This window comes from Humulus lupulus, chromosome 2 (assembly GCF_963169125.1).
Source record: "Humulus lupulus chromosome 2, drHumLupu1.1, whole genome shotgun sequence".
NCBI lineage: Eukaryota > Viridiplantae > Streptophyta > Magnoliopsida > Rosales > Cannabaceae > Humulus > Humulus lupulus.
The window spans coordinates 269,298,421-269,315,962 of NC_084794.1; positions in this window are offsets into that span (position 1 = coordinate 269,298,421).

Consider the following 17,542-nt stretch of genomic DNA (forward strand, 5'->3'; position numbering starts at 1 on the left):
ACGCATATTTTTGGCAACACGAGATCCAGCAGCTGGTGTGCTCGGGCCAAATTGGGAAGGACCATACCAGATAGAGTCAGTCATCCGGTCCGATGTTTACAAGCTAGCGAGATTGGATGGGAGCTTGGTACCGCAAGCATGGAATGGCGAACACCTTAGACCTTACTACCAATAGTATAGGAAAAGTGTTTCCTGTAACCATGATTTTTCTATCTGTATTAATTTGTCTGCTTTCGAATTCCATCAAATAAAGATCTATTTCGTTCAATATGTTATGTCTCTTTTTATTTTTGCAATCTCTCTTAATTTAATAACCTATGGTCAAACTCATAGGATATTAAGGGGGCATCATTGGTATACATACCATCAGCTTAAAAAAATAAAATAACATACACAAAATACATACAAGTGTTTGGATACAACCAGATGCACGAGCTTAGATAGTTTGGACGTAACAGAATTATCAAAAACATACAAGTGTTTGGATACAACCAGATGCGCGAGCTTAGATAGTTTGGACGTAACCGAATTATCAAAAACATACAAATGTTTGGATATAACCAAATGTGCAAATTAGGTTAAAAATGTAAGTGTGGATTACAAACCAAAACACGAACTTAATAGGTTTGGAACAAACCAGCTAAAACTAATCGACGATAAATGGGAACCCAAACCTACTTCGAGATAAGTCGAGATCGAGGCTGGAATATCTTAAAAGAAAATAGTTTCGAACTCTTAACCTCGGAGAAATAACCGAGGACAAGAAAAAGTAACTAAGTAATAATATATAACTAAACCATTCACATTACATACCATACAGGTGCTTTCGGGTTCATGGTTAAAGTAATATCCGACCTTGATAAATAACGAGATCGGACGCGGATAATTCGAGCAAACGATGCACGAATACATTGGGTCTCAAGCCTAAAATCCAAACTATGTTTGTATGAATAAATAAACATAAACGATTCATTAATATAAATATGCAAAATATTTCGAACCAAGAAATATAAAGCATATGTATCAATGTAAAAAGAAATTGTATCAGCCCTACGAGCATAAATTAAAATAATTACAAAAATAAGGGGACGCAGCCCCATGATAAGATTTCCCTGAGATCAGATTCAAGAAGGAGGAGTCTCCTTGGCCTTCTCAGCCTTGGCAGCATTGGACCCCTCAGGACGAATAGCATGACTATCCTCCTGAGCACCTTCGGAGGCAGCCTCCCGGGCAGCCTCTTCCGCCTCAAGCCGAGCATTCCACTTATCCAGAAGCTTCGCCTCGAGAGGACCTAAGAAACTGGTATCGAGGTCTTCATTGTTGGCCCACATTCTGTACATGGCCAAATCAACCGCCTGGTCCTTCTTCTCTTTATACTCAGCAAGGAGGCGAGCCTTTTCACCCTCAATTATATCAAAGGTAGCGGCTTGGTCTTCTTCGAGCTTTTTGTTAGCCTCTTGGAGCCGAGCGTTCTCCTTCTCAAGCTCCGCGAGCCTGTCATTCTCTTTCTCGAGCACCGCGAGCCTAGTATTCAGCTTCTCAAGCTCGGATGCTTTAACCTTAAGCTCCTCAGCTCCTGCCTCGAGCTTTTCATTTGCTGCCTTCAGGTCGTCACTCGCTTTGAGTTGAAGATCCTTCGCCTCCTGAGCATAAGACTTGCTCGAATGAATCTCATTGTTCAACCTATAGTTGAGTTGGGCAGTAAAGGCAAGAGACTGACAAAAGAAAAAATCTTCATTAACGCCAGGACTGTGTAAATATAACTAAGAAGTAGAAGAAAACTTACCGCGGCAGCGAGCTCGATACTCTTCTCATAGAGGGCAGTGCAGTCTCGGGCATTGTTCAAGTATTGCCATTGAGGAGCTTCGAGACTGCTGAAGCTCTGGCCGATTCGGGACATAACATCTGAACACAGCATAGACCCATGGGGTCCAGCCGCGTTGTCAATTACATACTCCTCGACGTGAGTAGAAACTGACAGCTTCTGAGCTCGAGAAGCAGAAGGCTTTCTGGGAGGTGGACCAAGTGTTGGCAGGACCACTACAGGAAGTTGAGGCTCAACCATAATGGAGGCACCGACCTGCGAAGTCAGCGCCACGGTGGAAGTCCCGACCTGCGAAGTCGGCGCCACTGTGGAAGTCCTGACCTGCGAAGTCGGCGTCGCGACGGAGCTCGTAATAGGCGGAGGAAGGGTTTTCTCGGACCTCCTGGGGACCTTGGTTGGCCAGTCAGCCTTTCGTGACCCCGCCCTGGGACGCTTGCTCCTTTTGGCGCCGCCACTCTCGATGATGTTGTCAAGGTCGGAGTCCTCTTGCCTGCACAGTCACGCCACAATGTGAATCATAACAAAAAGAGGGAATAGTATATAAAGTGATTCAGTATCGCATAGATATACAAAGTAATGATAGAAGAAACCTAACTTGAACTTGCCCCCGAGCTCGAGCTCAGGGACCATGAAATTCCCCCATCTTCAGAAGAGGCGGGGGGAGTACCTTCTCTATAGGTGGACATCAACATCGAAAGGTCCCTATAATCATTGGTCCCATATTGGACGGCTATCCCGTCCCACACCTCGTTCAGACTGTACATGGTGTCATACTTTCCGAGCCAACTATCAAACCTATGAACTCGGTCGTCTGCCCAAGTCCATATGTAGAAGTGGTCCCTATCATCCGAGTCTGAGCTCGAGGCTTCATCGTTAGCCTCGTTCCCCGATGGTGGACTCCTTCGGCGAGCTGGAGGTGGAGGCCTCACCTCTCTCCTTGGAGGGAGGATGCCTGTGGGCAAAGGCACCTGCTCCCAACGATCATACTTTTTATTGGACCAGTCCGAGGTGGACTGCCCATCTCCCAAAAGCCCGCAAGCTCGGAGCTTACTTTCATGTAAGTGGTATGAGAGGGACCTCCTGCCGTAAGGGAGTTGGAGCAGAGACTCTCTATGCTCCTTCATTGCGTCGTCGGGAGTAGGATGGTGAAAATTGGCTGGAAAATAAGACACATTGCAACTAAGTACGAACCTACAAATAAAAGCCCCAGCACAAAGATAAAGAAGGATGGAGTACTTACGAATCCGTCTGAATGAGTAGCATCAAGACGGGGACAAGCCATCTGTCCAGAAGAAGGCTTTCTTAAAGTCAGGTGGATGATTAGGAAGATCCTCAAACACCTTTTTCTCTTTGGGGTAGCTCAAAAGATAGTAAAAGCCATCTCCTCCCCGAGCTCGGGAGGGGTTGCTTTTCAGACAGAAGAGGTATAAAATCTCCTGTGGTGAGGGTCCTTCCCACTTCAGCTCGTGGTATAGCGACCTCAGGGCAGACAGAACCCTGTAGGAATTGGTGTTGAGCTGGAATGGAGCCAGCTCAACAAAGTCCGTGAAGTCCTTGAAAAATGACTTCAAAGGCAGTAACGCTCCTGCCTTCATATGCTCTTGGCTCCAGGCCGCATATCTCAGCTTGGGATTTCCATCTCCCGGGGCGCGGCAGCTTCACTCACTGGGGGTAGGAGCTCGAAACCTTAGGGTGCTTGATAGCCTAAGACCATGGAAAGCCAGGATATCAGTTATCTGGCCTAGTGAGGTAATCGAGCTCCAGTAGTGCTCGGCTTCGAAGAACTCCCTCCTTGGTTGCGAGGTAGAAGGCTCCCCCATGAGCGAGAATTGGAGCTCTCCCGGGCTATAAGCAACGTTCACTTTTAATTTAGGGTCGAGGGGAATCGTCCTGAGTCCAGAATCAGGTTCTGGATAAAGAGCCTGCCGAAGGGTTCTCCTTTTCCTCTCTATAACCTCGTCAATTTGGCGGCGATAATGAGCTCGAATCTCCTCCTGTTCGCGCGCGATATCGTACTCTCGAATCAGATGTTGATTCCGAGCAAATAGCGACTCCGGGCTCGGGGTTTTTGGCGAGTAAGGGATTGCCAGCAACGACCCCCACCGTCTTTCCAGATTCTGTGACATCTAGCGAGAAAGAAAAAATGGTGAGGGCCATGCATGCAAGGGTTCAAGAATTACGAGCTTGACAGGATAAAGGAGGAGAGTGGACAAATTTTTTTGAAAATCCCAAAAATCAGGGAAAAAAGAGTGGCGGTTATCCAGAAAAGGTAATCTTGGGTATCGTGCGTTCTTTAAAACCAAGGTTTTATACCCGATATCTTGGTGTGCAAGATATGTCTTTTAAAATTTTGAAACCCAGAAAAAAGAGACCTTGTTCTACACCAAAACTGGATTTGAAACCAGAGATTTAAACCTAGTATGGGAACGTAAACGTGGAAGCCTATCGGTCAAAAATTTCCTAGTATATCATACTAAGGAAATATATTAGCGCACTCCCAGAAATAACAAGAACAATATGGACAGAAACTGGCATAAAGGAAAATAAAAATACAATCAGACACTTACACAATGATGGTGATTGTAGAGAAATCGTCGATTGAAGGAGAGGCTATAGATATAAGCTCACGGTCTCGAACAAACTGGCGGTCCTCTGTTTCTTCGGCTGAGAAAACATGCACAAGCAAGAAGTTCTCAGGGATAGTTTCTGTTTTTGCTCTTTTCTTTCCTCTGATGAGCGAAAAATAAAAGGAAGACGATGAGTGGGGTCTTATATATAGATGGAAAAAGGGGATTAATCTGAGCCATTGAACAAAGCCCTTGCAAAATCCAACGGATAGGGATTAATGATATGATGGTACCAGAAAGGTGGCAGACGAACGATCGTGGGCAGATTCCCAAGGTACTCGAGTACCTTGAATGGGCAATACCCAACTAACACGGTCCATTTTCAAGTATGTGACGGTGCGGTTCCCGAAGAAAGTAGTTCAAAAGTTTCCTTCTCATAGGATTCGAACAAATACTTTTGAGGGGGCAAGATGTTGCACCCAGACTTCGAGCCAGGAAACTGTGACCTCGAAAGCTGGATTCGTAATGAATGAACTCGTGAAGTCTGGAAAATGTCTGAAATCTAAGCTCGAGCTTGCGAAGCAAATACGACCTCGAAGATGATAGCCTTGAAATCCACACAAGCTCGAAAGATAGACCCCGAAGTACATCTGTTCTCGGGATGGCCTCGGATCAGGGCTCCGAGCATGACGCGCGTATGAGCTCGAAGTCATATGGCTTCGGGAAGATGCTATAGCTCGAGAGTCAATAAGAATCCTGGGTGAAAAGGGGCCTTGGTGATATAGAATAATAACTTTGAATATCCTAATGAGTCATCTATAAGAGACGCGGTCTACATTTATTACTATAAATCCCCTATAATCAAGGGATATTATTCGTTCAGTTATACGCCCCCTGATCTTCAGGGGACGTTTCCTTGTATATCGGATTGCAGGCCTTTAATGCCATTTAATTTATTTGCATATACAGAATAACTTCCCAAAATATGTGGGATAGTATTCTAAAATCTTCTCTATAAATAAAGAGGTCATGCACCATTGTAAAGGACCGAATTTTGGTGATCTTGAGGGAAAACTCTGGAGAATTCATCCTTGAAGAATTTTCAGAGATCATCTCAAGTTTAATAACAAAGACTCATGGACTAGGCAAATTTAACTGCTAAACCACGTAAAAAATCTCGTTTGTATTATTGTATTTTTATTGGCCATTACTAATTATTGTTTTCGTGCTCTTCTTTCACTGTTGACGAAAAATGGCGTCAACAGTTTTAACGGTTTTTTAATTTTTTAATGTTAACTTTAACAGAATATTCTTATATTTAACTGTAGTTTGTAAATACTTAAACTTAAATAAAATAAAATAAATAATTAAAAAAATTATAATAAGATATTTTACAATGATAATTATTTAAAAATAATAAATAATTAAACAGATTAAAATATTATATTTTTGAAATATTTTATAATGATAATTATTTGAAATTAATAAAATCATACGTTTTATAACTTAAATAAAATTTAATTAAACTTAAATTCACTTATTAGAATAATATCATATTAAACATATAATATAATATAATGTCAATTAGCAACAAATTGTTTTTCTAAAAAAACTTGCAATAAACTTAAATTGAAAATTCACGTATAATATTTAATATTACATTAAAATATATAATATATAATTTCTTTTTGTTACTCTCAAATTCAAAAATTAGAATAAACATAAACTTAAACAAAAATAAATAAATTATTTAATTAAAATAAGATATTTATTTGAAATTTATATGACATTAATATAAATTTAATAAAAATAATTAATAAATTATATAAATAAAACTAAACAAATGTGTATATTACATGTTGTTTGTATCTAGAATCTTTAAATACGTTTGGAATATTAACATAACATGCATATATAGTTTTATTAATGTATTTCTTTTGGCTCGTTAATCATAGTATACACCAATATATCTATTTCGGGTGATTCAACAAACTCTTAATCACTTTTTTTTTTCTAATAGAATTAATATAATTGATAATTATATATCTCTTCTATATAATAAAGGTATAGATAATGAATTTTTTTGGTTTTAACCGATTTTTTTTCATTAATTTTAACAAAATATTCTTATATTTAATAGTAGTAGATTGTAAACATAATTTAAAGTTAAATCAAATTAAATAAATAATTTAAAATATGATATTTTTGAGATATTTTACAATGACAATTATTTAAAAATAATAAAACTATACGTTTTATAACTTAAATAAAATTTAATTAAACTTAAACTTCACTTATTAGAATAATATCATATTAAATATATAACATAATATAATCTACTATGAAATAGAAACAAATTTCTTTTAAAAAAAAACTAGAGATAAATTTAAATTTAAAATTTATGTATATTATTAATATTATATTAAACACATAATATATAATCTCTTGTTTTCATTGCCATATTCAAAACTAGAATTAAAATAAATAAATTAATTAATTAAAATTGAATATTTTAAAGATATTTTATGATAATTTAAATAATTAAATCATATTTATTTAAAAATAATAAAACCATACATATCATTTTTTTTATTTTATAAATTTGTGGGATAGTTTATTTTCTATCAAGTGATTGTAGCTCTTTTTCTTCATCAATTTCATCAAAGGATATTGCGAGATACATTAAAAACTAAAAATAGTTGATATATGTATATTACCCTACACTATGACTTTTTTCTATTATTAATTTATCTTTAAATATTATTGTAATTTATATATATATGTCATGTAGTCGTGTAAATATATGTATATATGTCTATGTTGTGTTTAGATATCATATATGTAGAGATTATTAATATAAATATTTATATATACTATAGAACTGTAATTCATTCTATTATATATTGAAGAAAAAAAAAGTGAACTGATTTTTATTAAAAGGGATATTTGCGGCATAAGTACCCAACGTTTGGGGAAAATACCCGGCAATGACCCAATCTTTTTTTTAGTGGGGAAAGTACCCAATGTCACTAAAAGTGTAATTTCATCAAACTCCTCCATTAGGTCTCCGTTACGTGATGATTGAATCAACACGTGTCATGTTCTTATTGGTCTAGCTCATAAATATTTTTAAATAATTATTTTAAATAATTTTTTAAAAAATATTTTAAATCATTTTTAAAAAATGTTTTAAATAATTTTAAATATAAAATAAATTAAAAATACATTTTAATTTGATAAAATTATATAAGAATAATTTTTAAGAGAAATATTAAATCTGATTTAATTTAAAATCTTTACTAATTAAAAAAATTAAAATTAAATTAAACTAAAACAAACAAAAATAAAACTTTACTTTCCATTATCATCAACAACACTCAAACCATTAATCATCCAAAATTCTTCAAGAACACATTACAAATGTTACACCCAGATTTCGAGCCTTAAGATTTGTGATCTCGAAAGCTGGATTCGTCAGGAATGGGCTCCTAATGTCTGGAACACGTGTCCGCCACCTAGGCGTCGAACCTACAAAGCAGGGCAACCTCGAAGATGGTAGCCTCGAAGCAAACATCGAAGTACGTCTGTTCTCGGATGACCTCGAATATGGGACTCCGAGCCTGACATAGGTATGAGCTTGAAGCCACATGATGTCGGGGAAAATGCTACAACTCGAAAGTCATTAAGAGACCTGGGCGGCCACGGCACTGACGATGTAGATTGATAACTTTGAATATCTTAGTGAATCATTTTGGAGAGACGCAATCTACATTCATTGTTGTAAATCCCCTATAATAAAGGGATATTTATTATTCAGTTATACGCCCCCTGATCTTCAGGGGACGTTTCCTTGTATATAGGAGTTACAGGATTTTAATGCCATTAAATTTATTTACATATACAGAATAACTTCTTGAAATGTGTGGGATAGTATTCTGAAATCTCCTCTATAAATAGAGAAGATTTGCACCATTGTAGAGGACCGAATTTTTGTCATCTTGGGAGAAACTCTGGAGAATTCATTCTTAAAGAATTTCCAGAAATCATCTTAAGTTCTAATAACAAAGACTCGTGGACTAGGCAGAGTTAACTGCTGAACCACATAAAAAATCCCATTTGTTTTATCGTATTTTTCTAGCCATAACTACTTATTGTTTTTGCGCTCTATTTCACTGTTGACGAAAAATGGCGTCAACAGTTTGGTGCTCTCGTTGAGAGCCTTAAGCATTCAGTCCCTGAAAAAGTTATGGCTGCTAACGATCAGAACGTTCCTGAAGAAAATTATCCGAGACGCCCTGGGAAACAGCTAATGGTAAACCCGGATGTTGAAGAGAGAAGCGAATCCTCCGATTCTCGGGGACCACCTGCACCACCAAGGGATGAGGATATGTATTACAATCCTGAGCGGTACGTTCCCATTGTGGAACTTGAAAACCGGCAGCTGAAACAACAGTTGGCAGAAGCCAACAAGCGGAATGAGGAGTTAGCAAGGATAGCCGTAGAGGCACAGGCAGCTCAGCCCCCGCCTCCGCGTGAAAACCAAGCTCCCCCTCCAAGGGATGTGCATGTTCCTCCCCGCAGGCCTCGTGGGCGTCCAAGAAAGAATGCTGCCACAAGAAGGCCGAAACAACCTCCGGCACCGGCAGAGCCATCCTCTCCCTCGAGACCCCAGAGAAATACCCAAGCTAGGGCCCCAGTTAATCCACCTGCGGGAACTGAGAACAACCGAGCCCCTGCAGAGGCTCGGACTCAAGTCCCTGGGAACACACAAAATGCAACCAACCCATCTCGGGCAAACTCCGGACCGTCCAGACCACGAAATGGGTGGCAGCCACCGTCACCCATACGGTTCCCTCCATCGCCTATAAAATATCCTTTACCTCCTCACAGGAATGCTCAACCAGTTCCAGATCAGGACGAAAGACGTGCAGGGAGGATACAAGGAAACAGGGAAGCTTTCCAGGAGCGGAGGGGTGCCCTATCTGAAAAAAGTCAAACGTCTCGGTCTCGCACGGTAGAAACGAGGCGGCACGAAAAAGACCCATCTCGAAATAATCATACGACAAGTTTTACTAGTGACGACTCTGGAGATACCAGATCGATCGACATGCATGATCGAGGTCGAAAGAATACTGGGAGCCGCAGGAATCGGTCCGACCTACGGGAACACTTGAATCAGAGTTGGGGTAATGTTAACCCGATAAACCCGGACCTGAGGGATCGCTTAAATAGGCATAAAGACCCCCTGCGGAGGCGCGAACCTGGAATTGTGATCAACGACAACCAATTCCAAGCAAGACTCCTCGCGGACCTAGTCCAGGAAAGAATTGATCAGTTAGAAAAGGCCTTCAGGCTTTTGAAAAATGAGCAAGGACAGGATCGATATGAAGATTCTGATGAGGAGCTTCAACCGTTTGCTCCCCATATTTCCAACACTCCATTTCCCCAAGGATTTCGGATCCCTCACGTCCCAACGTTTGAGGGAAAGTCCGACCCGTACAGCCATTTGAGTACATTCAATACCATAATGAGAGCAAGTAACGTGGGTTACGAGCTTAGATGCATGTTGTTTCCAACATCACTGACAGGACCAGCCAAAAGCTGGTTCGAAAAATACAGAAGACACTCAATAACTTCTTGGGATCAGCTGTCTAAAGACTTCAAGAAGCAGTCCAAAGCCATGATGGGGGTTAGACCTGAGGCGTCAACCCTGACTAATGTTCGGCAGCAGCCAGGTGCGACATTGAAAAGTTACCTTACAAGGTTTAACTTGGAATTTGCCCGAGCACGGAATGTGGATGACAACGGTCACCTAATGGCTGTCCAAGCTGGAGTAATGCCAGGAAGTGCTCTCTGGGATGAAATGTAGAGAAAACCAGTGAGGTCCCTAACCGAGTTTAACAAACGAGCACAGAGGTTTGTCAATGTAGAGGAGGCAAGGTCGACACTTAATGTGACTTCCCAGCCAGTAACTACAACGATAAACATAAACTCTGCCTTGACTTCGACGGACCCACTAGCTTCGAAGCCTGTTGCAGAAAACCCTTCCAAGAGAAAAAAGAACGAAGGGAATAACCCCAAGGCCGAGGGCGGAAAGAAAAAGAAGGGGGAGAGATATTTCTCCATGTACAGAGTGTACACTGAGCTCAACGAGTCTCGCGAGAACATATACCTGGCTAATGAAAACCAGGTCCCCTTCAGACATCCAGACCCAATGAGAAATCAGATGTCCAAGAGGGACTCCAGCAAATATTGTCGATTTCACAGAGACACCGGGCATACTACTGATGAATGTCGACAGCTGAAAGACAAGATCGAAGGATTGATCTCGAGAGGTTATTTCAGGCAATATGTCAAGAACCAGAGTACTAATCAAGCGTCCGCGAGCCAGAGAGCAAATGCGCCACAGCCCACACAAAACAACAATTCCCGAGCTAGGGAAGAAGATAGGCCCCCGCCAATAGATGGAGAAGACGTGATCACCATCTCGGGAGGGCCTCATCCCGCGGGCATGGGCAGAAATGCCCAAAAGAGATATGTGAACGAGCTAAAAACTGGGGACGGGTCTCCTTATGAACCCGAACCTAGAGCTCCAAAAAGTCAAAAGATTGAATCCCAACCAATAACCTTCACTGAGGACGACGCGTCCCATGTTCAGTTTCCTCACCATGATCCACTGGTCATCACTCTCCAGCTGGAAAATAAGAGAGTTCACCGGGTTCTCATAGACAATGGGAGCTCAGTTAACATTCTCTATAAGGCAACCCTAGAGAAAATGGGACTCACTCTTCGCGACCTGAAAGCTTGTACAACAACATTGTACGACTTTTTAGGAGAAGGGACCGTTTGCATGGGATCCATTGAACTGCCCGTAACCTTGGGAGACTACCCAGTCTCAACAACCAAGATGATGGAGTTCATGGTAGTAGACCTACCTTCGGCCTACAACGTGCTGCTTGGGAGACCCGCTCTGGTTGGGCTGGGGGGCAGTCTCGTCCGTAAGGCACCTGGCAATTAAGTTCGCGACCCCTAGTGGCATCGGGACGTTGAAGGGAGATCAGTTAGCTGGAAGGGAATGCTACAACATTTCCTTAAGAGGAAAGAAACAGACGAGTGCACAAGCACTCGTCATTGTTCAGAATAAAGACGGGACGGTCTTGGAGATTGATGTAGAAATTGATCCAAGGGTTGAGGAGAAGGTTGACCTCAAACCCTTAGAAGAGCTCGAAGAGATTCAGCTCGAAGAGTCCGATCCCTCAAAAAAGGTAAAGGTTGGAAAACACCTCCAGGAAGAAACCAAATAGCAACTAATTTTCTTTTTGAAGAGAAACCAGGATGTCTTTGCATGGTCACATTCAGACATGGTAGGAATAAGTCCGAACATAGCGAGCCACGTGCTAAACATTGATAAAAGCTTCCCTCCAAAGCAACAAAAGCGAAGACAGCTGCATGACGACAGGAAGAAGGCGCTGAAGGAGGAGGTCGACAGGTTAAAAGCAAACCGATTCATTAGGGATGCTTTTTACCCTGACTGGGTAGCCAATCCGGTGTTGGTCCCAAAACCTAATGGGACGTGGCGAACCTGTATTGACTATTCGGACCTCAACAAAGCTTGTCTGAAGGACTATTTTCCCTTACTGAGCATTGACCAGCTCGTGGATGCCACGGCGGGGCATGGACTGATGTCGTTCATGGATGCCTATTATGGATATAACCAGATTCCCATGCATGCCTCTGACCAAGAACATACGAGCTTCATAACGGACAAGGGGCTATATTGTTATAATGTTATGCCGTTCGGGCTCAAAAATGCTGGGGCCACATACCAGCGGCTCGTGAATATGATGTTTTCAGAATAGATAGGGAACAACATGGAAGTTTATGTTGATGACATGATTTTCAAGTCTCAACTTAACAATAGCCATGTTGATGACCTCGAAGAGTGCTTTGGCGTGCTCCGGAAGTATAACATGAAACTAAATCCTCAGAAGTGCTCCTTTGGGGTATCATCAGGAAAATTCCTGGGTTTCATTGTAAACGCTCGTGGAATAGAAGCTAACCCAGACAAGATCCAGGCCCTGATTGACATGCCCTCACCTCGAAGACACAAGGATGTCCAAAGTTTGACCGACAGGATGGCAGCACTAAGTAGGTTTATTTCGAAATCTACAGACTTTTGTCTTCTGTTTTTCAACCTTTTGAGGGAAGGCAAGTAATTTGAATGGACGGAGGAGTGCAAGCTAGCCTTCCAGGAGCTTAAAAAGCACCTCGCAGAACCCCCCATCTTATCAAAACCTATTACAGGAGAAGTACTGTACTTATACCTTTCCACCACCGAACACGCAATAAGTGCAGTGCTCGTGCGAGAAGAAGAAAAGGTATAGAGACTCGTCTATTACATCAGCAAAAGGTTACTGGGGGCAGAGTCGAGATATCCCTTGATGGAGAAGCTGGCTCTCAGCTTAATTCATTCATCTCGTAAACTTAGACCCTACTTTCAGGCGCACCCCATCCATGTGTTGACTGATCAACCACTTAGGCAAGTCTTGTCTATACCGGAGGCTTCAGGTCAACTTCTTAAATGGGCGGTTGAACTGGGATAATTCGAGATCACCTACCACCCGAGGACGACCATTAGGGCACAGGCATTGGCAAACTTTATAGTGGAATGTACTGGCATGACCAATGATGAAGTTATAACCCCGGCTCACGAGCTGTGGAAACTTTACGTCAATGGTTCATCTAATGAAAATGGATCGGGGCAGGGGTCATTTTGATTACCCCCGCAGGGAGCAAATTTCATTATGCCTTAAGATTCAACTTCAAGGCGTCGAATAACGAGGCCGAATACGAGGCTTTACTGGCGGGACTTCGTATAGCCAAAGAGCTCAAAGCTAAAGCAATACATTGCTACAGCGACTCCCAGCTTATGGTTAATCAAATCTTGGGAGAATACCAGACTCGAGGCACGAAAATGGCAGCTTACTTAGAGAAGGAAAAATCTGTATTGGAACATTTCGAGTTTTATGCGATCGAACAGGTTCCCCGAGAGAAAAACTCAAATGCAGATGCCTTAGCTCGGCTCGCTACTTTCGCCGAGAATGATGAGCTAAATGTTGTGCCCATAGAACACCTCTTGGGCACCTAGCATTAATGAGCTGGATGAGGAAGACGTGTGTATGATTGAGTCCGATCCTACCTGGATGACCCCCATAGTCGAATATCTCGAGACTGGAGTCCTTCCAAAAGATCAGAACCAGGCTTGAAAGTTAATGTATCAATTTCCCCGTTACACCCTTTTTGGACGGCAAGCTGTGTAGGAGGGGATATTCCATGCCATTACATCGGTTGAAGATCATTGAAGAAATTCATGAAGGGTTCTGTGGAGACCATACTGGGGGGCATAGCCTGTCCAAGAAAATCATACGCCAAGGATATTTCTGGCATACCATTAAATCAGATTCTTTCGAGTACGTAAAGAAGTGCGATAAATGCCAGAGGTTCGCCACGATTCCTCGAGCTCCACCGTCCAAGCTGACCATGATGACTTCCCCATGGCCCTTTACGGTATGGGGAATCGACCTCATAGGCTCTCTCCCAACTGGCAAGGGCGGTGTGAAGTATGTTGTAGTCGCCGTAGATTACTTCACAAAGTGGATAGAGGCTGAACCATTAGCAACAATAACTTCCAAAAAGGTCATTGACTTCGTGGTAAAAAACATCGTGTGCCGATATGGGGTGCCAAGGAAAATTGTATCCGACAACGAAACCCAGTTCGATAGCGACTTGTTCACCAACTTTTGTGAGAAGAATGGAATAATAAAGAGTTTTTCGTCAGTAGCTCATCCTCAGGTGAATGGCCAGGTCGAAGCTGTAAACAAGACTCTCAAGAGTTCGCTAAAGAAAAAGTTGGAGGAAGCAAAGGGACGATGGCCCGAAGAATTGCCCCAAGTCCTATGGGGATATAGGACTACAGCTCGAACATCAACGGGACACACCCCGTTCTCTCTAGCATACGGTTGCAAAGCTATGTTGCCTATCAAGGTCTAAATTCCTACAATTCGAACTCACATTTATGACCAAAGCTTGAACCACACTCAGCTTGAAGAAACCTTAGACTTAATCGAAGAAAGAAGAAATGAAGCTCAGCTGAGGAATGCTGCCTACCAGCAATGAGCTACCAGGTACTTCAACAAGAGGGTTCAAGATCGAAAGTTTGGTGTGGGAGATCTGGTACTAAGGCGTGTCTTTTTGGCAACGCGAGATCCAGCAGCTGGCGTGCTCGGGCCAAATTGGGAAGGACCCTACCAGATAGAGTCAGTCATCCGCCCCAGTGTCTACAAGCTAGCGAGATTGGATGGGAGCTTGGTACCGAGAGCATGGAATGGTGAACACCTAAGACCTTACTTTCAATAGTGTAGGAAGGATGTTGCCTGTAACCATGCTTGTTTATTTGTACTGTTTTGCCTACTTTTGGATTTTGTTAAATAAAGAGGTATTTCGTCTGATATAATTTATTTTTGCAATCTCTCTTAATCTAATAACCTATGGTCACATTCAGAGGATATTAAGGGGGCATCATTGGTATATATAAATACCACTAGCTTGAAAAATAAATTAAGATATACAAAAAACATAAGTGTTTGGATATAACCAAATACGTGGGCTAAGTCAATTTGGATATAACCAAATGCGCGAGCTAAGGTAGTTTGGATAAAACCAAATTATCAAAAACACAAGTGTTTGGATGTAACCAAATGCGCGAGCTAAGGTAGTTTGGATAAAACCAAATTATAAAAAACATAAGTGTTTGGATGTAACCAAATGCGCGAGCTAAGGTAGTTTGGATAAAACAAAATTATCAAAAACATATAAGTGTATGGATTACAAACCAAACACAGCCTTAAAAGGTTTGGAGCTTAAACCTACTTCGAGATAAGTCGAAATCGAGGCTGGAGTATCTCATAAAAAATAGTTTCGAACTCATAATCTGGGAGAGATAACCAAGGACGAGAAAAAGTAACTAAATAATAAGATATAACTAAACCATTTGTATTACACACCATACAAGTACTTTCAGGTTCATGGATAAAGTAATATCCGACCTTGATGAATAACGAGATCGGAAGCGGATAATTCGAGCAAACGGTGCATGAATGCATTGAGTCTCGAGCCTAAATCCAAACTATGTTTGTACGAATAAATAAACATATACGATTCTTTAATATAAAATGTGCAAAATATTTCAAACCAAGAAATGAAAAACATAAATATTAAACGAAAAAAAAAATCGTATCAGCCCTACGGGCATAAAATAAAACAATTACAAAAATAAGGGGACGCAGCCCCGAGATGAGATTCAAGAAGGAGCAGTCTCCTTGCCCTTCTCAGGATCAGTGGCATTAGACCCCTCCGGACAAATAACATGGCTATCCTTCTGAGCAACGTCTGAGGCGGCCTCCTGAGTAGCCTCCTCTGCCTCAAGCCGAGCATTCCACTTATTTAGGAGCTTTGCCTCAAGAGGACCTAGGAAGCTGGTATCGAGGTCTTCGTTATTGGCCCACATTCTATACATGGCCAAATCAACCACCTGGTCCTTCTTCTCTTTATACTCGGCAAGGAGGTGAGCCTTTTCACCCTCAATTATATCAAAAGTGGCGTCCTAGTCTTCTCCGAGCTTTTTGTTAACCTCTTGGAGCTGAGTGTTCTCCTTCTCAAGCTCCGCGAGCCTGACATTCTCCTTCTCAAGCTCTGCAAGCCTAGTATTCAGCTTCTTAAGCTCGGATGCTTTGGCCTTAAGCTCCTCGGCTCCTGCCTCAAGCTTTGCATTTGCTGGCTTCAGGTCATCTCTCACTTTGAGTTGAAGATCCTTTGCCTCCTAAGCATAGGACTTGCTCGAATATATCTCACTGTTCAACTTATACTTGAGCTGGGCGGAAACAGCAAAAGTCTAACACAAAAAAAAAATCATCATTAACACTCGGACCGTCTATAAATATAACTAAGAAAAAGAAAAGGGGGGAAGAAAGGTTACCGCGGCGGCAAGCTCGATACTCTTCTCATAGAGGGTGGTGCAGTCTCGGGCGTTGTTCAAAAATTGCCATTGGGTAACGTCAAAACTGCTAAAACTCTGGCCCACTCGGGACAAGACGTCCGAAGCCAGCGTAGCCCCATGGGATCCATCAGCATTGTCAATTACATACTCCTCAACGTGAGTAGAAATCGACAACTTGTGAGTTAGAGAAGCAGAAGGCTTTTTGGGAGGTGGACCGAGTGTCGGGAGAACCACTATAGGAAGTTGAGGCTCGGCCATAACGGAGGCACCAACCTGTAAAGTCGGCGCCACAGTGGAGCTTGTGGCAGGCGGAGCCGGGTGAGGAGGTGTTTTTTCGATCCTCTTGAGGACCTTAGGAGGCCGGTCAACCTTTCGCGACCCTCTGGGGCGCTTGCTCCTATTGGCACCGCCACTCTCCAGGATATTGTCGAGGTCGAAATCCATCTCACCTACACAGTCACACCACAATGTGAGTTATAACAAAAAAGAAAAAGTATATAAAGTAACTCACCATCGCGTAGATATACAAAGTCATGAAAGGGAGAGTGGAGAGAAACCTAACTGGAACTCTCCTCCGAGCTTGAACTCAGAGTCCATGAAATTCCCCCATCTTCAGAAGAGGCGGGGGGAGTACCTTCCCTATAGGTGGACATCATCCTCGAAAGGTCCCTATAGTCATTGGTCCCATATTGGACGGCTATTCCGTCCCACGCCTCGTTCAGACTGTACATAGTGTCATACTTCCCAAGCCAACTATCATACCTATGAACCCAATCATCTACCCAAGTCCATATATAGAAATGGTCCCTATCATCCTTGCATAATACTAACCTATCGAGTTTGTGTTTTAATAGGGTGGGGGACCACATTTTCGAGCTTAGGATGACTGTACCTAGATCATCCGAGCCCGAGCTCGAGGCTTCGTCGTTGGCCTCATTCCCCTACTGTGGGCTCCGTTAGCAAACCGGAGGCGGGGGCCTCACCTCTCTCCTTGGAGGGAGGATGCCTGTTGGCAAAGGCACAAGCTCCCAGAGGTCGTACTTTTTGTTGGACCAATCCGAGGTGGACTGGCCATCTCCCAAAAGCCCGTAAGCT